The sequence below is a fragment of the Cuculus canorus genome, chromosome 7 (genome assembly GCF_017976375.1).
Source record: "Cuculus canorus isolate bCucCan1 chromosome 7, bCucCan1.pri, whole genome shotgun sequence".
Lineage (NCBI taxonomy): Eukaryota > Metazoa > Chordata > Aves > Cuculiformes > Cuculidae > Cuculus > Cuculus canorus.
In genome coordinates this window covers 36,805,369-36,829,022 of record NC_071407.1, presented here as the reverse complement: position 1 = coordinate 36,829,022, position 23,654 = coordinate 36,805,369, and the positions used below count along the sequence as shown (strand labels likewise).

General features: G+C 45.5%; 1 protein-coding gene across 10 annotated transcripts in view; it reads right to left on the bottom strand.

Moving 5' to 3' along the window:
* SGMS1 (sphingomyelin synthase 1) overlaps window positions 1-23,654 on the bottom strand; it is a 107,397-nt gene that overhangs the window by 41,736 nt on the left and 42,007 nt on the right. Inside the window, exon 1 of one of the 10 annotated variants that reach the window (XM_054071003.1) lies at window positions 1,540-1,990. The exons of 5 other annotated variants lie outside the window; for them this stretch is intronic. The gene's annotated coding sequence lies outside the window, so the exon portion shown is untranslated. Of the gene's footprint in view, window positions 1-796; window positions 819-1,527; window positions 1,991-23,654 lie in introns of those variants that run through there. 4 more of the 10 variants (XM_009561770.2, XM_054071001.1, XM_054071005.1 and 1 more) reach the window with 4 other exon arrangements.

The window sequence follows — 23,654 nt, the reverse complement described above, 5'->3', positions numbered from 1 at the left end:
CACTGGATCACAAAGCTCAGAGCCTCACTGAACCCGCTCTTGAACACCTCCAGGGATGCGGCAGCCACAGCTTCCCTGGGCAACCTGCGCCAGTGCCTCATCACCCTCAGAGTGAAGAATTTCTTCCTCCTATCTAACCTGAATCTTCCTTCATCCTTTAAAGCCATTCTCCCTTGTCCTGTCACTACATGTCTTTGCAAATGAAGTCCCTCTCCAGCTTTTCTGTAGGTCCCCTTTAGGCATGGAAAGGCTGCTATAAGGTCTCCCTGGAGTCTTTTAAAAGCACTGGGACTGTCTGTTAATGATTTACCTAACAATGCTGTAAGCAGGTATTTGATAAGAGCTTGTTTTGTTATGGTCTGCCTTCCTGCCTTGTCTGCACAACCAAATCAACTCACAAAACAAAGTAGGCATGGTAGAACTTGACAGGACAGGACAAAACCAACACTCCTCTAAGCCTGCTTACCCCATCACATAGATTTAAATAAAGTCTTCTTATATATACACATACACATGTACATACATATAGACTAAAAAAACAATGCCTGAAATAGCTTTTCTCTGTGTGTGTGTGTGTATATATATATATATATATATATATAGACACAAATATAAATGCACACAGAGAGATGAACTACTGCAGGCCCAGTTGTTTTTAGTTTCTTCCCCCAAAATTGTTCACCTCATCATTATAAATCCAACAGAAAGCTTCCAGAATAAAGCACTGGGTTCAAAAGAGGTTTATGACGAGAAGAAAAGTTGGCTGTGCCAGAAAAGCACAAATAGGATCACCTACCATGCAAAGACCCAGCTGCGTATCTAAGACACAGCTTACGGATAAAGTCATGTTCCACTTTCTGAAGTGCGCTCAGCTCAGCAAGCAGATTTCTGTGGTTTCCCCATGACTCGCTGTGTCCCTCCATACACCCACGGCCACTCGCCTAGAACCAAAGCATTCACGTTTTTGGTCAGCAGGTGAAACCGTGACACATGTGGAGTGGCACAGTCACATGGCATTGCCTCTTCCTTTGTACTGCTGCCAAAAGCTCATATAAAGCCTAAAATACATTTTTGCTCTTACTGCTTGATATGAACACTTGTCACAATCACCCTAGGGATATCTGACAGCAGTTAAAGAGAGGGTTAAGGTGGGGAGAGGTGCCCGACTTTTAGTTTGTGCGAGCAAGCACACCTGCAATGCTGCGTAACTCTGACTGCCTTGTACTGCTGGGCTGCAAACTCAACCTCCAAACTCAGAAACCACAGGGAGACACCATCGCACCTCAATGTCCGGCTGCGGCAAGAGATTAACTTGTTTGACAGAAATACGTCGGACCCTGGACACAGTTCTGGGGGCAAGACAGGGGAACTCACCAGCCAGAAAACTGCTGCCCCAGTTGCTGGCAGTCCGGTTGGCTTTTACTTAGGGGAAAAAAAAAACCAGCACCAAACCCAACCAACCAATAAACAAGAGACTAACCACAAGCTTGAGTGCCACCTTTAAAAAGAAAACCCCCAAAGCCATACTTTAGATCTTACTGTGTCCGTGTCCTTCTGCTTGCTTCCAAAACACAGCCCCTGGCCCTTCACTAGCAGCCGAACACGCCTTTTAACTAAAACAGGATCATCCAGAGCCGAAGGACTACTCACTCACAGAAACCAGGTAGCAGATAACAGCAGTCAACTTCTCTTCCCAGGTGTCAGCCAGACGTGACACTTAGGCAGGAGAAAAGGGAGACAGCAGCAAGGCCTCCACGAGCTGGAATATTTTATAATTCCTCTGTGATTTTGGCAGAGCAACTCCCGGACACGAGGATCTTAGAAGTTGCCTTTCAACTTTCCTGCACTGGCAGTGCGGTGCTGGGCTTGGCCAGTCCCGCGGGAAGCACCTGCAAAGGAAACGCACGACAAGCGAGCAGTGGGATCGGAGGCGACAAGCGAACGCCCGCTGCCACCGCCGCCGTTGTCTCGCCCCACGAGTGCGTCAGCAGCGGGAGAGAGGAGGAGACGAGGAGAGGAGGGACGGAGGGCAGCCCTGCAGTTCCCTACAGCAGCCGGCACAACTCTGCCAGCAGCTCTGGGTTTTACCAGCAAAGTAACAGCAAAACGGGGGGGAATAAAACTATCGAATACATTCAGGTCTGTTGATTCTTAATGTGTGCAAGTAAGCCAAAGCAAAGCTTTGCTTTAGTATTACTTTTGAAAGACTCGAGATGACACCATGAAGCTGAAAGAGTCAGTGCCGAGAGGAAGGAATTGTTTTTCCAATATGTATAAATACCAGATGTTAAATCCTACCCTAAAAAAAATTTCTCCACAACAAAAAAAATTCCTATTTCACCACACCCAAATAAAGCAAAACAACAAATTCCCCAACCTTTCAATGAAGTTCTTGGCTGCGTCCTCCTGCTGCCATCAGCAGCAGAGTCGCTGGCTAGGCAGCATCACTGGCCCTGTGGGCACATATCCAGCCTTCATCCCAAAAGACACGGCAAGGACTGGAAACACACAGGATGGAGGAAGCTCACACCTCCTGCACAGATACAGGCACTGGCAAAGATGAGCAAGAAAGGCAGGCGTGAGCATTCCTGGTGAGCATGAGAGGGAGTGGAGGACGTCTGCTGGCCGCTGGCCTCCAGACAGCGGGGAGGTCCATGTAACTGAGTACAAAACCACAATACAAAGCAGACTGAAGCCACATGTTGGAGAGACTGACGGGATGAGCAGTGCTGGCGGAGCATGTTCCAGCAGCTTACATGAGAGAAGGACTCTACGCTATCCACTGGTCACTGTACACAAAAGAGACACTGTCTCTTTTGTGTGAAGTCGGAGGCGTATAAAGCGGCCTGCTTCCACTCCACAGAGGAAATAATGTAGCATCAGGTTTTCTGAAGTCCACCCCAAGAGAGGGAGCCTTTTGCTAGCAATACCGAGGAATCTCCTGAGCCACATCAAAGAAATACAGGATGGGGAAAGTATTCTCAGGAGGTGCACACAGTAATCCTTCCGTACCAATCTTGTCATACAGAAAACAAGTATTTTTAAGGAGTGGTAGATCTGGGGATTTTAGTAGATATGTGCCGTTGGGCATGGGCCACCAATCCTTGTTCCTAACACATGCAGACAGGCAGATACCAAATGCAATGAGAACACAGTATCAGCTGCTCCTCCACAAAGCCCAGAAACCAAAAAAGTCCACAGGTTTGTTAGTAACCTTCAAATACTGGCGAGGAGTTTTTGGTGAGGGACTCTGGCCATGCCTGCAAGCGCCAATTCAAGGAGAACACAGTGAGCATCTCATGGTGTCAGTGAGCCCAGCCGATTCCCTCGCCTTTAGTTAATTTTAAAAAGTCTTTCGTTCTAAAGATCAACAAAAAAGCACTTTGCTTAAACAGACCAACTTATCTCTTTCTCAAATCGCTTCTCCCCCAATTTACGAATCAGTTCATTCTCCTTTTCCTGCGGATCATCATTAACATGGAGCTGGCAGACCGTGGCTCAAGTGGACTGACCACCACATTTCCTCTTTCATGACTCTTTTTGGAAGGATTTCAATAGTTAAGCTGCAGTTTCAGCAGGCCACAGAGTCAAGTTCAACTCAGTCCACTTTATTTAAAACCTGAGGAGAGGCACGGAGGGTGGATGAACCACTGGCGACCTCCCTGTGCCTTTTCTTCCAGCAGTCTTTTAGTAATTGAGCACTGTAATACTCAACAGATTCATCTGCCCAATCTCATCCCACTTTTTAGGAGGGATTCTGGAGTAGGACTAGTAGTTACTGATTACCCAAAGGTTTCTTAGATGTAATTCAATCGGTACCAATTCTGTAAATTCTTCCCACTAAGCCAATATGAGGAATTGAGGGATTAATTAGGACAAACACTACAAGCCACGGATTCCTTATTATGTAGATGACACTTTGGTCTACTTTGGGCCACTGCACACCCTACGGGACAGCAGAAGTCACCTGGTGAGGACAGAAGCCAACTTTAACTCACTTCTGGCAATAAATGTGTACACAAATGCTTTTTTATTACTCCAGCAGATTTTATCGGTGCGTGTTTTTCCCCAGTATTCCACAACTGTACGGGTTCAGTGACCTGAAGGCACGTAACAAAGTCGGCCCTGTTTTCCCATAAGTGAGGTGAGGTCAGAAGGGAGAAGAAATGACAGTCTGATGAGTATTACAGGTAATTAAAGTAAGCTTTGGGAACACCTTTTCAACATGTTTAATCATTATGTATTTAAATATTGCATCTGTCCAGACAGATACAACATAATACCGTGTAAAGTCCTAAACAAATAGAAAGAAACATACTTAAGGAACTCTTCCGAAGTAAATGCAAAGGATTTTTTTTCTCTTCCACAATTCAGCAAGGACATATTTAGCCTAAGGGCTGAAGAGGACAGCCTGAACTGATGACATCATTTTCTTTCTATAGAACATCTGGGAGTACTGCTCTCAGTGAAGTGGCTGTTCTGCTTCACCTCCACCTTCCCACATCGTGCTTCAATATGAGGAGGACAATTGCCATAAAAATGCCTGAAGAAGAGAGACAGCCACCGAGCACTGACCTGTTTGCTTCTTTGCTGATCAGGGCATGAGCTATGTGACGCAATGCTAGATTTGAGGTTGACTGCTCGCACTTAAGAGAAAATAAGCTATCACCAGAGCAAATCTTTCTTTGTAAGTTCAAGCACAACATGCACACACAAGAGAACATCCTTCTGAGAGCCTTGCTGGAGAACAGTCCTCCCTGTCTATCAGCAGATGAAATTGGGCACTAAAGGTGGGAAGCGAAGTCTAGTGTAAGTGAAAAAAACTGCACGCACTCACATTGCCAAGCAAAATCAATCCTGAGTCCCAAGCAAGAATGAAGGAAAACAGCAACGCTGCCCTCAACTGCGCTGTGGTGTGGCCAGGAAATGTACAAGCAGAGATGTAAAAATATCTTGGTGTAACAAGAGGAAGGAAGCCTGACTGGGAGGTAAGAAATAAATACAAATAAAGTTTAAAAGCAACAGACAGACACAGAATACCTCTACCTTCTCCCATCTCTGGATGAGAAATAAAACCTGGAGAGAAGCAAGAGAGAGCATAAAACCTGGAGTATTGTGTCCAGTTCTGGAATCCTCAACATAGGAAGGATATGGAACTGTTGGAACGGGTCCAGAGGAGGCCATGGAGATGATATGAGGGCTGGAGCACCTCTACTATGAGGACAGGCTGAGAGAGTTGGGGTAGTTCACGCTGGAGAAGAGGCTCCAGGAAGACTTTTTAAGTGGCCTTCCAGTACCTGAAGGGGCTACAAGAAAGCTGCAAAGGGACTTTTTACAAAGGCGTGGAGTGATAGGACAAGGGGTGATGGCTTTAAATGGAAGGAGGATGATTTATACTAGATATTAGGAGAAAATTCTTCACAATGAGGGTGGTGAGGCCCTGGCTCAAGTTGCCCAGGGAAGGTGTGGCTGGCCCTGGAGGTGTTCCAGGCCAGTTTGGATGGGCCTTGAGCAGCCTGAGCCAGTGGGATGTCCCTGCCCACAGCAGGGGGGTAGAACCATACGGGCTTTAAGGTCCCTTCCAACCCAACCCATTCAATGATTTTATGATAAAACAAGGGACAATTTTTAAAGCAATACATTTCTCTCTCCTTAAGTTAGTAAGCAGCTCCCCTTCCAGAGCAAGGCTTTAATGAAGGAACTACACACTTGCCTTGGCTACTCAGGACCGCCCCCAGCACAAAAGCGTACCAGTTCAAAGACTGATTTCTAGGATCAACACCTCAAAGGAGGATATGTTCATACTGCTTCACGTGAGCAATACAAACTCATATATCCACCACACGTACCCCAAAAAGCATTTTTTTTTTTGTCATTGTTTCTTCCTAGCAACCCAATTCTGGTCACCAACGCATCAGAAGTGTGCTAAAGAAGTGTAAAAAAGCTACTATGACCTTTGTTTGCTTCAATACACTTAAAAACACCGTGTTCAACAACAGCTTGCGGACAATTTCTTTAAAAACTATTTGAAATATAAAGCCCATTCTCTTCAGAGCAAAGCTACGTGGCCTGAACTTCACAGTGACTACTTGCTCATCTGCAAGGAAGCACTGCTCACACTAAGCATCAAACCTTCTACTTGCATCACAATGCATTGAACAGCCCATGTCACTCTAAAATTACTGCTGCTTATTTCTCTTCCAGCACTTTTACCCCCCAAACAAGTGACCTAATTTATAGCAAACTCACTGTGCAATCTGTCACAAATCTCTCCAGAGATGTTGCAAATACAATAAATCCCCTTGTTTAGTATTTATACCAAGCTTATTATTTCTTGCAGCTCCAAGCTGGGGTTTTTAGCCATGTTTTTTAAGCTGAAATGCCTTTGTGAAAAAAAGGAAACCCAAAATTGAGGACACTGTTGAGTTTTTAACAGCTTTGGCAGACCTTTCAGCGCGTCTGCTTTATGATCCAGAAAGGAAGCACTTTTTAGTGACGATCTAAAATGCTCATCACTAAAACCAACCTGTTGTGGCCATCACTGCTCCACTCTGTTTCGAACCAGCTAATGTGTATATTCCTCTCCGTTATAACGCACAATCCTGAACAGGCCAGGAGCTGAGAAAACCGACCAAACCAAACCAAACCTGAAACCTCCAGTGGACACCTCCCCCAAATCCATCATCTTTCCTATCGAGAAATAAATGGAAAGTTACATTATTTAATATAATTAATAATTAATAATTAATAATTATTATTTACTATAATTAATTTAATAACTTATTTACAATAACATTAGTTATTATTATTACAGCTGTATAACAGCATTAGCAGCCGTTGCAACTTGTCATGTGAAGGCTGTTAAGAACAGTCAGTTGCTTTTGAAACTGAAAAAATGATATTAAATTTACCTTAATGGGGTTTCTGTTCTATACTAGAAACGTTAAAAGTTTGACTTTAAAATCTACACGGTATTTATTAAAATAACTTCCAGGAAGGCCCGGTCAAGTGCTTAGGACTATCAAACACAACGGGTGGTTCCCGAGTGCTGATGTACTCATCAGCTACAGCAATTAATTTCCAGAGAGGAATGCTGTGTCATACAGCGTGTGTGACTCATGGAGCAACATCCAGAGGAAACCACGGTTCTCCTTCTTTTCCTATAAAAAGCTCAACCTACTGTTGAACCAAGTTACCTCAACAAAAAATCTCTACTCCAACAGAGGAGCTAATTTCACCACTGCTTGTTTGAGCACATGTGCAAGAACGAAGGTGTATTTTAAATTGTTGGCAAAGAGGATGTGTTCAGTTTTGGGCCTTTCACGACAAGAAAGACACTGAGGTCATGGAGTGTGTCCAGAGAAGAGCAATGTAGCTGGTGAAGGGGCTGGAGAACAAGTGTTACGAGGAGCAACTGAGGGAATTGGAATTATTTAGCCTGGAGGAGGCTGAGGGGAGACCTTATCGCTCTCTACAACTCCCCGAAAGGAGGTTGCAGAGAGGTGGGTGTTGGTCTCTTTCGCCAAGTGATAGGATGAGAGGGAATGGCCTCAAGTTGCACCAGAGGAGGTTCAGATTGGACATTAGGAAAAACTTCTTCACTGAAAGAGTTCTCAAGCACTGGCAGAGGCTGCCCAGGGAGGTAGCTGCCCACCATCCCTGGAGGTGTTTAAAAAGCAGGTAGATGAAGTGCATAGGGATATGACTTAGTAGTGGACAGATATGGTAGGACTTGATGATCTCAAAGGTCTTTTCCAGCCTAGGGATTCTATGAACATGGTAGCAACCCAGAGTCTTCTGGAAACTCAGTTGAAAGCATCCCCTGCTCCTCCTTCAGAAGTGAATGAAGAAATATATCACGTTGTTGTACTTGCACACGTGTTTGTACTTTGACCTTGCATTAGTTTTGCAACCTCTTGATGCTTTGGCTGGCTGCCCTGTTCCTGGGCAGCTCCCAGTTCACTCCCCTTCTGCATCTGATGGTCATGGGACTCCATCACATTGCGACAGCTCTGAGGGATCACACACACAGACAAACACACAGACAAACACACAGACAAACACACAGACAAACACACAGACAAACACACAGACAAACACACAGACAAACACACAGACAAACACACAGACAAGTCCCCGTGCACTCGCTGTGACTGAAACCTGTAAGGATGGCAGAAACACCAGTGGGATCCCCATGCATCCTTGGAGGTCCACAGGACGCAGGACCTTTTGCTGTCGATGAAGTGAGCCTCATGTTGTCCAAGCTGTGTTAGCAGCTTAAATCTCATGAGTTCTTGTCTAACTGACACCACCTTTGTAACAGATAGAATCAGTCATCATGTGTGCTTCCTCGGGCTGCAGAGTGTGTACATCCTTCTGCTGTTCCTGGCTGAACACCATGGCTGCCCTCTATATCCTTGGAGAAATGCCTGGATTTTCTCAGTGGAGGCTCTGCCATTAGAAGCCGGGGTTGCTCTGTGGAGTCTTAACACCCGGCACCTCTCCAGAGGCAAGAAAAACAAGGCGGCACACCATGTAACTGCAATTCACTTCCATACAGGAGGTGTGCGGTAAAGACACCCAGATCAAAGCATGTGTTTAATACACTGCAGTCACATTTTAACCCAGAGGAGTGAAGCCTTCCATAAAAGAGAAACAGTAGGCACAAGACACCCTTTTCAAACTCACTGTCTCAACTAGAAGGACATTTTTCCCATGGCAAGGTGCTACTCGCACATGACTGCATCCCACATCCAGCTACAACACTCCCAGCTCATTAAGTGCCACTCCTATTCTTTTTTCTACTAATTTTTCCTCCAAGGTCAAAATACTCTGGCTACAGAAGTCATCACCTCAGAACATCAATTTGAGTTTCTTACAAACTCAAAATTTCAATCTGAAACCCTCTGTTTACAGGCCGCCAACAGATCGCCTCCTCACCAAATACTGTAATGGAACACTGACTAGTAGCACCATAGAGTTAATTCCTTTGCTGTTTGCCCCACATCTTGCTCCAACGCTCCTGGTTTTGCATACCAGTAGTGTGGCACATCTTGGGTGCTCTGGCTTCTTTAAAGCTTTTGACAGATCAAGCTGGCCTTGCCCAGGAACATGCAATGATAGATGCCAGCAGCTGTCATCATCCAAGAAGCAACCAAGAACCTTTCAGGAAAATACCCTTGCTTGGTTTAAGTGTGGCTGGCTGTACAAACAGAGCCAGAATGTCCATACTTGGGCTTATGCAGAGCACCGCAAGGCAAACGCTTTTCCTTTCAGAAGAGAAAGGAGTTTATGTCGAACGCACATTTCAGTAACACTCAGGACCACTTGCTTGTAGACCTGCCTGGCAATCCCTGTGTAAGAGCAGTGAGGTTTGAAATTGTGCTAATGCCAACCTCTGCACCAAAGAGGGGCAGGGACATGACTGACTTGGCCATTTCCTCCAATTCCTCAGCAGCACTGTACCCTTCTACAAACACCAACTGCAAGCTCTGCTAATGCTATCCCTTCCCTTCACAGGAGTTTCTTATTAACTTGAAAGAATTAAAAGGAGCCAACACTTTCCAGTACAAGCAAAATTAGTATCTTAAAAAAACCCAAACAAACAATAGCCAAAAACCCCCCAAAACAAAGTAAGTTAATATGTGATCACATTTCCTGGTGGAGGTCAACAACAGGGCTCCAGGGTGAGAAGGGGGCTTTTTCACGTTAAATATAAACTAACCCAGTCTCCACATCCTGAGTGTTGGTTTGCACGTTGTAAGACTCACGCGGAATGCAAACCAGAGAGAAACCCAGCTCTTCAATTCACAACAGATTGCTGCAGCACCTCAGCAGGATGGGTAATGATCCCAAACACATGGCCTACACCTGCCCTCCATGCAGTGGGCATCCTCCCCCTCGGAGCCAGGTAGCAGACCCAGAACAATGCATACCCCACTAGCAGACACTGAAGATGAAATACAAGTCAGTTAGCAACTAATCACTGCCCCTGGCTCCTTTTCCCTACGTAACTGAAAGTAAATATACACAGGTTAAATGGCACTGACTCAGACATACCCACTTATGCAGTGACTTACTCATTAACAAGCATGACATGAATTAAAGCTGCAAATTAGGGCTTCAAATATCCACTTCTTCCATTCCAAGGGCAAAAGGAACAACACAACAGCAGCGATAAGGAGCTACTTGTGAGGACTGCAAGGTGTTGTATTCCAAGTATCCTGTGTCGGTGCAGCTGACATTATCATCGCTTCACACACAGATGAGCCATGCAGTTCCATCACCACAACACGTATCTCCTCCTTGTGACTTCGCCACACATCAAGTGCCATGAGTTTACCTGGGTTCAAAGACTGACCAGGTAAAATCAGAGCGGTAAAGGAGAAGAAGTGACATCCAGAAAGCGTGAGCCGTTAATTACTAAAGGCTCCAAGGGCTTACCGGGGAAGTGTGTCAATTTGACCCTCCTCCCAAACCAGAGGGATCACAAAGCAATGCTGGCACAGGCATGGGCTGTGTTCTGGTACAGGTCAAGATCTGAAGGTACTTTTCTCTTGGTAGAAACATGTTCCCAGTCCCTGTTTCCAGGTGCTGGCCTGTTAGACCTTGTTTTTATAATGTTGGCCTCTATGCATGTGAGAAACAAGAAAGGATGAAGACCAAAGTGCTCACCTTCAGGAAGCATCCCTTGTGCTGCAGAAGAAAACGGCATTTTTGCAGGATGCAAAATACTTCAAGGTACAAATGGAAAATATTAGAGATTCTGTTACACGAAAATTACAAAACATCAACACTGCTTTCTACTTCAATCTGCTTGTTTGAAGTTGAGCCCTTTGATTCACTTATAGGTTTTCCCTCTGATGAACACACAGACTGGACAATCATTTCCTCCAGTGCAATCTATTTCTATAGGAAGCACATGCATCAGCTCTGTGTAAGCAGTGAAAATAACCACCTGGTCCTTCCACCAAACTTCCTACCAAAAAAATCAGTCTTTACAAGAGTCCAATTCATTATATTTCTTATAAGCAAACTGTCACAAGCACCCAGATTTGTCTCTCTGACTACAATGGAGAGCACTAACCTGAAAAGAGACCTGAAGAAACTTCATCCTGCTCCTACCAAAGCCAAGCCTCAGCAGCTTTGACCGCAAAAGGCACTGTGCACTCTAGGCAGAAGCCAAAGTCTGTATTTTCTGGCACATTCTGAGTTCTGCCTAAGTGCAGCATCCATTCACGCCAGATGAGGCTCGATCAATTTCTAAATCTTTTCAGGAGTTCTGTACTTCAGAGGGATGAACACACACACATTCGATTTGTAAGTAAGCAGCAGATTTCATTTCAACTCACCTATCGACATGGTTAGGTTTATGACTAAGGATCTGCCCACAGCCTATACAGAGCCTTACCAGAGAAACCATTAGCTTCCTCAATACTAAAACAGCCTAAAAGTACATTATGCGTAGCACATACAGAGCAGCAATTGCTAAATCAAGCCATGGCCAAATACTTTTCCCCCGGCCTTCATCAAATATATTTTGACTGGCATTTACCACGTTGACACTTGCATTTCTGTTCTTGACATCAGTCAAAACAGAGGGACTACGTACATCTTTTTTAAAACCACACAGGAGACCAACATGCCACTCTGAATTCAGTATTGATCCTGCAAGTCTCCATATGACCAAAGCACCGGCGAGGGAAATCGTTCTGCTTGATACCTCGTTGCCTCATGGTTATTCCTGTTAGATTATCCAAAATCAGAAATAACTGGAGCTGATCCTGCACATGCTGGGTGGCGGAGATGAGGATATCACGCTGTGGACACCACCACCTTTCTCGTGCTCTCGGAAACCTGAGTCAAAAGAACTACCTGTTTCTTTTTAAATATCTTTCTTGACTACTCCCAAAGGAGGAGATTACTTGGATATTATTGTACTACATGCTATGATTTCCTAGAGTAAGAAGAGATTAGTTCCCTCCCCACCTGTACCAAAAAGAACTAACCTAGAAAAATATTTCTGCAGACCTTCTGCTCTTAAACTTTGTGTTTCATACAAATTGTTGTCAGAGGTTTCACTTCTGCAGTTACAGTTCACAAAAATGCAATTCTGTAAGGAGTCTAAAATATCGAATAGGGAGTAGAAAAGGATAAGGGGGAAATAGTTGAGCTTTCTAAAGAGGTGGATTTGCTTTCTTGTCCTATTCTTTTATGCAGTACTGTCAGATTTGCTTGGCAACTGGCGTTTTTGCAAAAACACAGTACTCTAACATGCTCAGCTTAACTGGGCACTTAGAAAACTTTAGGCCTTGAGGTGTTACTTTCTGTGGTCTTCTACAGCTCACAAGTAGCAAAAAAAAATGGTAAATGTATCTTCAGACCGCAGAAAACCTGTACTTAAACCAGAAGGGCCTCGGTTTGCAGACTATCTGAGAAGCACAACACAAACTATTCAATCAACACCGTTAGAGAATTTCCATCCAAATTCATTGTGGTGGATACAGAGCGAGCACAATAAAACTGGAACGTTTTGGAAAGGTTTTGAGAAGCCAAAGCACTGAGCAGCTTAGAAAGACAGTTGAAATTCAGTTTTACTATAACAAAATCACTTCTATAGTACAACTGGGAGGGAAGGGATGGCGCAAAAAAACCTCTCTGCTCGCCTCTGTAGATCGCTGTAATTTTAAGCTTGCTGCACACCTCTCAAATCACAGAATCATAGAATGGTTTGAGTTGTAAGGGATCTTAAAGATCATCCAGTTCCAAATCCCGTGCCATGGGCAGGGACACTTCCCACTGGATCAGGTGCCCAAGGCCCATGCAATCTGGCCTTGAACACCTCCAGGAATGGGACAGCCACCACTTCCCTGGGCAACCTGGGCCAGGGCCTCACCACTCTCATCATGAAGAATTTCCTCCCCATGTCCAGCCTAGATCTTCCCCTCTCCAATTCAAAGCCATTCCCCGTTGTCCCATCGCTCCATGCCTTTGTTAAAAAGTCCCTCCCCAGCTTTCTCGTAGCCCATTCAGGTACTAGAAGGCTGTTTCAAAGGTCTTCCTGGAGCCTCCTCTTCTCCAGGCTCCCGACTTTCTCAACCTGTCCTCAAAGTAGAGGTGCTCCAGCCCTCAGATCACCTCCATGGCCTCCTCTGGACCTGTTCCAACAGCTCCATATCCTTCCTATGCTGAGGATTCCAGAACTGGACACAATACCCACAATGGTGGGTGTGAGTGGGACAAGCAAGCCCTTAGGGCTGACACTGTTCTGTAAGTCCCCCCTCCCCCCATCAGTGTTGCTAGGTTATTAAAGAACCATTGTTCTGAGACCTAAAAGCCTTCATCAGCAACTTTCACAGGTCCTTTCTAAAATACCACCCCCGTACTTAACACCTCTATACTCTCCATACAGCCCACAATTAAAAGTTCACGGTTTGTGGTGGTGTTGCTTACCAAATTAGTTAGAAACGGGCCATTTACCTTCATGGGCTCCCTGTCCTTCCCAGGCGATTGTTTTCTATGACTTCCCAGGCACCCCTTCTCACTAAGGGGAGAAGAAAGGCACACTTTCCTCATATATTTGGTTTTGGTTTGGCTCAGCTGGAGAGATGTCTTCCAAAGCAAACACTTCTGCAACGTCACTGGGTATAAATATAGACACACGCCAGAGAAGGAAATACAGCCTTTCTGTAGATATTCTGCTACATTAGGAAAGGCGTAAGCAGCAGAGAATATCAGACAGAAATAAGGTCTTTTTCTAAAGCTACATGTACAACATTGACTCAGACACTAAAGCCAGGCTGAATGATCCAAGATAAATATTGCATCCATCCAATAACAGGGAGCTGCTCACATATTCCTGCCTTTTGCCAGAAAACGTGCTATTTCTGCTCAGCAAAGCCTGCCATCCTGGCAGCTCACTCGCGTTTTCACACACTCAGTTAAACTTCAGGAAAGCCACCATCGCTCTCATATGCAACAACGGAAGCACCTGTGGGGCACTGTGGGGAAGCTCTTACACTGGTTCCTGGGAACCCTGCACCCTTGGGTGCCTCTGAAGCATCCTTACCCCACTGCACGGAGCACTGGGAACGGCAGGTCTGATGGCACTTGCAGGGTTACAGTCACTGCCACCATGGATAACTCATGACTCCAGTTATCTGGATGCACGCTGGCTCTTTATGGACTTTGTCATGATGGACTTTCACCACCCTAATATCTGCTGGAGGGACAACACAGCATGGCAGAAGCAATCGAGATTTCTGGAATGCACTGATGACAATGACAATTTCCTAATACAGGTGATCAAGGAGCCAACAAGGAGAGGTGCTCTGGTGGACCTCACTCTTCTAAACAAAAAAGAGCTGATTAAGGATGCAAAGGTCAGGGCAGCCCTGGCTGCAGCCACCATGAGATGGAGGAGTTCAAGACTCTGAGAGGAAGGGAAAAAAGCTGCATCACAGCCCTGGACTTCAGGAGAGCAGACTCTGGCATCTTCAGGGACGTGCTTGAAGAATTTGATGGGACATAGCCTTGGAGAGAAGAGAGGTCTAGAAGAGCTGGCAGATATTAAAGGACCACCTCTCCAAGCATGGTCTATCCCAATAAGGAGGTTATCAAGATGAGCTGGCAGGAGGCCTATGCTGAGGAGCAAGGAGCTCCTGATAAAACCCAAGCGCAAAGGAAGTGCAGCTGAAGAGGCAGGTGACCCGGAGGAATCTGGGAACACACAGGGTTAAGCGAGCCAAAGTCCATCTGGAGTTGAATCTGGCAAGGGACGTGAAGGGCAACTGTAAGACTAATCTTCAGGAACTGCAGGTCCCTGAAACCACAGGGTAGATCCAAAAGCAAGGAAGACTTAGCCTTAGCAGGAGGGGATAAGATTATGGAACAGTAGACTGGACATACATCAGGCCATGGGAAGAGATGGGATGGACCCTCAAGTGCTGAGTGCCCCCTCAAGTGATGTCACTGCAAGGCCACATTGGATTTTCTTTGAATAGTCATGGCAAGTGGGAGAGGTTCCTGATGACTGGAGGAAAGCAAATGTCATTCCTGTCTTCAAGAAGGGCGAGGAAATGGATCTGGGGAACTACAGGTCAGTAAGCCTCGCTTCATCGCTGGGAAAGAGCAGCTAATTCTGCAGACCATCTCCAGTCCCATGAAGGACAAGAAGGTCATGAGGAGTAGTCAGCATGGATTTATGAAGAGGAAAATCACGCTTCACCAGTCTGACCTCCTCTCGTGATGAAACAACTGGCTTAGTGGATGGGAGGAGCACAAAGGACGTTGTCTGTCTTGACTCTAGGAGGAGTATCAACACTGTCTCTTATAACACCCTCAGACAAGCTGGCAAACCCTGGCACAGACAAGTGAGCAGGGAGGTGGATAGAAACCTGGCTGAACAGCCAGGCTCAGAGGGTTGTGATCAGTGGCACAAGGTCCAGTTGCAGGCCAGACACCAGTGGTCTACTCATGGGTTGATACAAGAGGCAATACTGTTTAACCACTTCATTACTGACCTGGATGATGTGCAGAATGTACTCTCAGCAAGTCTGCGGATGACACAAAAGTGGGAGGAGTAGCCAATACCCCACACGGTCACATTGTCACTTGGATGAACTTTGACAGGCTGGAGCAAAGGGCAGACGGGAATCTCATGGTGCTCAAACAAAGGAAAAACGAAGTCCTTCACCTGGGGAAGAATGACCCCAGACCCCAGTAGATACGGGGGGCTAACAGACTGGAAAGCAGCTTTGCAAAGAAGGACCTGTGGTTCTGGATGTCAAAAAGCTACCATGAGCCAGCAATGCACCCTCACAGCAAAGGCAGTCAGCAGCATCCTGGGCTGCACGAGGAGTGTTGCCAGCAGGCAGAAGAAAGCGATCCTTGCCCTCTGCTCAACACTGGTGAGGCTACACCCCGGTGCTGGGTCCAGTTCTGGGCTCCTCAGGGCAAGAGAGACATGGACATAGTTGCGAGAGTCCAGCAAAGGGCCACAAAGATGACCAAGGGACTGGCGCATCTCTCCTGTGAGGAAAGGCTGAGAGACTTGGCCCTGTTCAACTGGTAGGAGAGAAGGCTCAGGGGGGATTTTAATCAATGTATACAAACACTTGAAGGAGGGGTACAAAGAAGCCACACTACCCTCAGTGGTTCTCAGTGACAGGGTAGATGGCACAAACTGAAACACATTGAACCATAAGAAAAAGCTGGTTATTATGAGGGTGGTTTAACACTGCACCAGGCTTCCCAGAAAGGTTTTGGAGTCTCTGCCCTTGGAGATATTCAAAACCCAGCTGGACATGGTCCTGGGCAACCAGCTGTAGGTAGCCCTGCTTGACCAGGGCAGGTTGGAGAAAATGACCTCCAGGGGACCCCACCAACCTCAAACAGTTCTGTGATCGTTTTGCCAGTTCACTTGTGCCCTCAAAATACTATTTATGAGACAAAGAAAAACCCAAGTGTTCAGAAGCAGCATCTCAGTCCTGCCTAAGGTACTACCCATGGCAGAAACCCACAGCATTACTGTGTTGACAGATCACACACCAGCTCAGGAGCAGACACCTAACACACGACACATCTTGCTCTTGAGGTCAAGATTCAGCTTCTAATACTTGCTAGCTCGCCTTTTGCTACGGTTTGGCTCAAACGCCGCTTTCTCAATGTAACACAGGGGTCAGAGACTGAGAACATGAAGATCAGTCAGGAGATGTTTCTTCAAATTCCTTAAATCCCTCTCCTCCATCTCCCTCAAGTTTTGCCTTTTTTAACATCATCTTTTTGATGAATGCTTTAAAAAGCACTCCTCAGCTCTACAAATGCTTTGTTCACCCCTGAAAACCAGGGGATGATGCTCCTCTTTTATAACAAAGCAAGAAGAGTCAGACATGGATACCCTCTAGGGTTACCAGCTGAAGTCTTTACTGACCTGACAGGTATCTACTTCTTGCTGGTGTAAGAGAACTGATGTCCTAAAGACTTTGATTTAAGGCCAACAGATAAGTTGAAGTTGTAATTTCTTTAAAAATCCAACATTCCCTGTTCCCACAGCTGGAGGTGGTCTGGCAAGAAGAGGCCAGTGGGGGTCATCAGTAATGGAGGGAAGTACAAAACCAATCCTGTCTACTAAGACTTCATCCTAAACAGAAGTTCACGAACAGGGAAACTGCTGTGAGGTATTCCAAGTTTTGTACAAAAGCTCAAGATAAAACATGTTTCTATCCAACTCTTAGCGCATTTGTCTTGACTGGTTCTCAGTTTAGCACACCTCCTCCTCCTTTTCCTCTCTTTGCAAATCAAGCAAGCACACTGGAGGCTTAGCAGGGAGAAGGACATCACAGGCGAGATCTGCCTTGACAGTTCTCACATTTGTGGCCACAGCACCTGCAGTGTCTTCACCTAGCCAAAAAAAAAAAAAACCACAAGACTACAATTTTTAAACTGACTCATTGCATGTGTTTGGTCACGGGGATTTTAAGGCCATCCACAATTCGGGCTTCTTTCCATAGGTACTTCTCAATGTGAGCCTTGCGTCATCACATCCAGTGCTGAGACCAAAGAGCACCCCAGGTTGCAAGGGACTTCTGGGGGGCAGCAAGTCCATTCCCTGCTCCAAGCTGCGCCAGCTCTGAAGCTAGGCCAAAGGTCTGTTTTCTGTCAGGGTCCAGCACCCTGAGCAACACAATTCATACTGGAGCTAGGGATGGATTTTAGGGACTATTCCACTTGGAGCTGTCAAGCTTGATTTAGGTGTAATGCAACAGATGCACAAAGAGGCAGCCCTGGAACAACCCACATTCACCGCGCTGACCTCCTGGTCTTAACAGAGGCTCAGATTCTCAGCTCACCTACAGTTCTGTCTTTCCAAATCCTGCAGCTGTGAACGTGAAAATCAGACCAGCACCTCAAGACATCAAAGCAACTCATCCTAGTGAGGCTAAGGAGTTGGTTTCTTTACACTTGCAGTGCTTTTAGCACATAAGAAACCTCATTTATGTGGTACTTTTCTCTTGGGCAGTATCAGCTCCTCTTTCATACTGAATTAAAACTGATAAAGCCAAACAAACTAAAACACAGAATTAACTACAGAATCCTCTCCGGACTTGCAAGGGAAGAGAGAGGCTGCTAATTACAGCCTAACTCATCTCCTCACTGGCTTAAGAGCATTAGCAACTGTCTTGATAATGCACGTCAGCACTAGCGTTTTGTTTAAATTGGGGACTTTGGTTCTCATGAAAGGAGCTGGAGTGGCAGCAGCTTCAAACTCCATCTCCCCCATGAAAGAGTGAAGACAGGCCGTTCTCCATAACCAAACTGCTCTTGGTTATTCCCAGTTAATTGATCCCACCATCAGCAGCCATCACACTAGGAAGCCAACTAATTTAGGCTGTAGGCATGGAGAACAGTCTCAGAGAGGAACTGCTATTTACATCTAACACCACCATGAGCTGCTTTAATGAACAGAAGCACATTATCTTGCCTGAAGGCTGGTAACATGAAGCATCTACACTTGCGTTTCATCTTTTTGATACCCTTGGCACTCTGTTGGGGTAAAAAGTAGCTCAGATTATTCCTAAGGAGTACCTGTGCAGCAGGTTTCAGGGATGTTTGCTGATTAAAGTAGACACTTGAGTCCAGACAGAAAGGTTTTGTACATGCTAACCTGCTTGCAAAGCCAGTTGCCTTCCAGAGTAACAGAGCAGCTCCTCTCTAAGAGTCACATCAAGTCAAGAGACGCCAGCAGACTGCATCTGGCATTCAGACACAGCAGCTGCTCAGCAAAACAAATAGGGATGCTAGGATGTCCAGCACATTACTGCTTTGTCAGATCCACCCATCAGAGCAACCTGTGCTGTTGCTGCTAGCACAATAATGAACATTTTGCTGAAGTTTCATGGTTATTGAGAGTATTGGGAGAAAAAAACAAAAACCACAGGCGCACGTAGACGCAGAGGTGTATATAGAACAAGCACAGCAGTCCGGAGGGAGCCCCAGAGAAGCAGATACGCAATACCCACACTTCAGCTGAGGCAGCTACAGCCTGTCCTCTAGCACCTATTTTCCAAGTGGTCCCAAATCAGAAAAGCAAAGGCAAGCCCAGGGAACATCCTCATACCAACACTGAGCGCGAGAATGATGAACAATATAGACCCAACATCCACAGCCAGCCTTTTCGTTATAGGCTCACCCAACAAGAACCTTGCTGTAGTTGTGGATCATTCATCTAGCAAGAAAAATTAACTGCATTACTTCAACACACCATGCGACAGGACAGCGTGACTAAGACAGACACAGCAGCTTTTCCTCCTTTGTAAGAAAGGTTACAGGACTTCCTGTGATTGGTGATGTTATAAACTAGAGATTTGGGCAGGAAAGACCTACATTATTTACGAATTGCTTGCAATATCAAGATGTTCTCCATAAGCCTTTAAGTCACTGCACTGCTTAGTTGCTCTTGCTGTTAAGAGCGTAACTATTTGTTAATACAGTGGAAGACTGTATTTGCTACACCACTAAGTAAAGGAAAATTTAAGTTTCCACAGCCCTCACACATCTCTAAAATATAAATGGTGAAAAAATAGCAAGACTCTAACTGCTGCGGTTCTCAGTGCTGTGCAGAGGAGCAGTGCTTAATTCTGTTTCCAGCATCTAAAAATGGACCAGGGCTCTCCATGCTAAATGAGAGCTGACTGCAGAAAATTCACTGGTAAATGTTTATTAGCAGTTGCCATTCTAATTTTAACCTCTGGACACTTTTAGAGCCAGTAAAAAAAGACCAAAACCCAAGAGACCAAATAATCCACACAGGGGTTCTAAAAGAATCTGACTCTGCTATTTCAAAAGCCATTTTGAGATTCAAGAAATCTTTTTATTCTCTTTTTTCAATCATTACTTAACTTATTGTACTGGAAGCACTAAGTTACTTAGAAAGGAGGGAGACATGGATTCCCATGGGAAATAAGTTTCCAATACAAACACTTCACCAGTGTTACAATCCATACTGAGGAGCAGAAGCCCTCTTTCTTGTGCCTTTGCGCTCTGAAGGCCGTGGGACTCCAGGAATGCAGGAGTACCCCATGCCTGTGCACTCTAAGCTTTTCTGAGTAAGTATCTCCAGACTCATACAGGCTCCATCAGTTTCTGCAGAGCTTCCACACCCACCTAAACTCTCCAGAAGTGTTTAAAAAATCTTCTCAAGCCTTCATTGCATCTTCATGCCATCAGAAACAGGTACATCACTATGGTTCAACAACAATCATCCTGCCCAGGCCAACTCCTTCTACTTTTACCAGCAGAAGACTATAAAAACCTTAGCAGAGCTAAGGGCTCCAATCCTGTCCTATGCAGATCAGGCTGCCCGATGTTCATAGCAGCAGCTTCAGGACAGACTGTGCAGCTGGTATTACCTGCAGATACTCATCACAGCGGCGTGCAAGGTCATACCGTGGACTAGAACCAGTCCAGGACCTCCAGGGAGAAGCAGAGGTGCAGATCTACTGAATGGCAGATGTCTTCTTTATTTTCCTTCCCACAAAGGTAGTTCCTCAGGTGCAGCCTAGGCACCCCAGGGTTGTGCTCTGGGTAGTTGTGAGACCAACAGAAATAAAGAACAACAACAACAACAAAAGGCTAGTCCCTGGGCAAGCAGCTGCCTGCAAGGACAAGTGTCACTTGTGGATACTGTGCTGCTGCCAAAAGGCTTTCCCCATTAATTCTGACCACATCAGCACCTACCTTTCCTTGTTTGTCACTATGTCCAAAAAAAAACAGTACGAAGTAGTGTTCTTCTGTCTCACAACTCTGACACTCTTAGCCTACAGTCTCTCCTTCTTCCAAATCACCATCAGTCCTAGTAACATGTCCTTAATTCAGCTTTCCTCTCCACTCCACAAGCTCACCACACTGATAGGAGTTCCACAAGTTGAATGATGCCTCTTTCTACACTTTCTGAAGTCAACAGGCTCTTCATTTGGAGCAAGATATGCTGCCTGTTATACTCACCGCTACTGGTTTTGTTCTACTACAGGAACGGGCATTTCCTTGAAAAATAAAAGCTAAATTCTTCTATTGCAAGTCTGCAGGGTGCACACGAAGGCAAAGTGACGGCAGATGATGCCCGTGCAAAAGCTTACCTTTCCCCTTGATCTACAGCTCTGAAAAGGGGCTGTTCTCTGGGGAAATCGTACTTGCCTGTCTGGGTCCACAGCCATCCTCTCCTCATCTCGCTACTCCAGAAAGTGACGAGCAGTCTCTCTAATCCAGGTGCCCTGCACCATTGCTTCCCTGGCTGCCTTCATAGCTTTGAATAGTGCCTAGGGACGGTAGAAGTATGAGAGCCTACAGATCCTTATGGGATTGCTATACAGCCAGACTCAACTACAGTGATACCACAGACACGGGGAAGCAGACCCATGGCACATGTCAACAGGATACAGTGGTACCAGGACTTGGGCATCTCAATACCCGAGGGCACCACACACTGCTCCCAGTTCCACAGCTGCTCCCAGCACCCACAGGAGCACCACAGCAGGAAACCATCTGACACAATGCCAGCGCTGTGGCTGACGCAGCTGATCACTCTGCTCTGGGGGTTTCCCTCTGATACAGTATTTACTAAACAAGGGAAGAGACCATGGCAGTTCTCCCCAGAAAGAGAATGTCGGCACAGCCCTAGAGACCTCATTTCCTATCTGTGCTGGTCTAAGACCTCGTCTTCCTTCTGGGTCAGAGATGTACTTTTGTTGCCAAGGACACAGTTTGGTTTGTCTTGAGGGTTCCTCCCCTCCCTTGATATGTTTAAGCCATAAACCCACATGGCCATAGCTCCAAAACCAGAAAGCTACAGCAGACAAAGACCTTCGCAACACAGCAAAAACTTCAGTAGATCAGCAATACAAAAGCACTTCCTCACAAAGTAATTCAAAACCTCAGCTGTACCAATGAAGTGCAACGCCAGTTAAAAGCTACCCACGATACATTACTGCTCTTTGTTGGGGAAAAACATTTCAGATTCAGTCCCTCACTTAAATTTAAGATCCCTGTATTAATTCCATTTGCCACATACATCAGAATCCTTCACTCCTCAGTTCCAACTTTTCTATCTCTGCAGCCTCGGTTTCCTCAGGTGAGCACCTTGTTTCCATAGAACAGATCTAACACTTTTTAGCAGTGGCATATTAGCATTTTGCATAAGATAACACAGAGGAAATGGCTTGTTGTTAACCATTTCAAGACAAAAAGGCAGCAGTTCAGCCTGTAAAAGCGACTGCAGGCCGGTAAGGATGAGCAGCAGGAATACACAGGCAAGGTTGGCTTTTGTTGGGGAAAAGCAGCTGCTTGATTTGCAAGGTAGCTGATAGTTTTTAATCTTACCTAGATGAAGGTATAATCCAATTATCTACCTATTAAATATTCCACAGTTATTTAAAATAATTAAAACGGCAGACATCTGGTTACAGGGTAGCCGTGCTCTGACATGGGTCCAGTGCCCACACAAATCTCCAAAGATGTTAACCCGCCCATCTCTGAACATAGGTATGAATTTTTAGTCCTCAAAGGCAAACTTGCTAGTATTTGTTTTAATAACATTTCGTTACGGACTTTAAACTCCTCATCTTTCTTTTGACACTTGTTTATGTTTCCAACACACTAAAGGCTGCATACAGTTTGTACTATTTATATTACAGCAGCTTTCCACATCACACTTGTCTTGCACTACTCTTCCTTTCTTCAGCACGCTGCAAGCACAGATCTTCTTTAGCACAATTCCTTCACCCCTGCTGCCAGGAAAGCTTTGCCTGTTTGGAAAGGGTTCCTAAACACTCTTTGCTTCCAACCAGCATTCCTAAGGCAAACACTAATATCCAAACATGAGAACACAAATGCATGTAGACGATTTTCCAGTAGTGACTGGGCTAAAAACCTACCACCAGCAGGTTCTACTGAATGAACCCTTAATTCTATCTCTTCTCTTAGAAGGCTTTTGTAAATGCGAGAGTGTGCTCAGGAGATGAGTTCACAGACACACACAAACACAATCTCAAAATGAAACAGTTCTTGCACACACTGTCATCCTCAGAAAGGTACAGCATTTCTTCGTCCTGCTAAGTCGAAGCTACTGCAATCAGTACACAGGCCAAGTGCTTTTTCTGTCTAAGCAATTTATGCTTAAACCATCTTAATCTATGCAGAAAACGCAGGGAAAAATGTAAAGTATGACTTCATAAATTCTTGCTGGTTCCTGCTGCAATAGGCTTGCTTTTCTCCTGCAATTACAGAAGAGGGGGGTTTTCCCCCTCACACCACTTTCAGTTGCCACAAGCAGCTGATTGTTTGGATTTAACCATGCGGCGCTCCTGATGCAAACACACAGCTCATGTTAGCACACTGGACTGCATGTAACAGAGTCAAACAAAAGGCAATTCACTCCCATTCCAACAAGAACAGTGATTCGTACCAAACCCTTGCTGGGAACAGACAGAGAGAGGTACTCTGCTTGGGCACAGCTACAGAGACAACAGAGCCCCTGCTTACCAGTTAAGTCCTGCAGTGCTTCCGGACATCCCGGTGCCTTTACGTATGTCACACACCAGAGCCTGTTAAGAGCATCATGCAGATAAACTGCCCCAAACCCAGGAAGTCACATTGCTCAG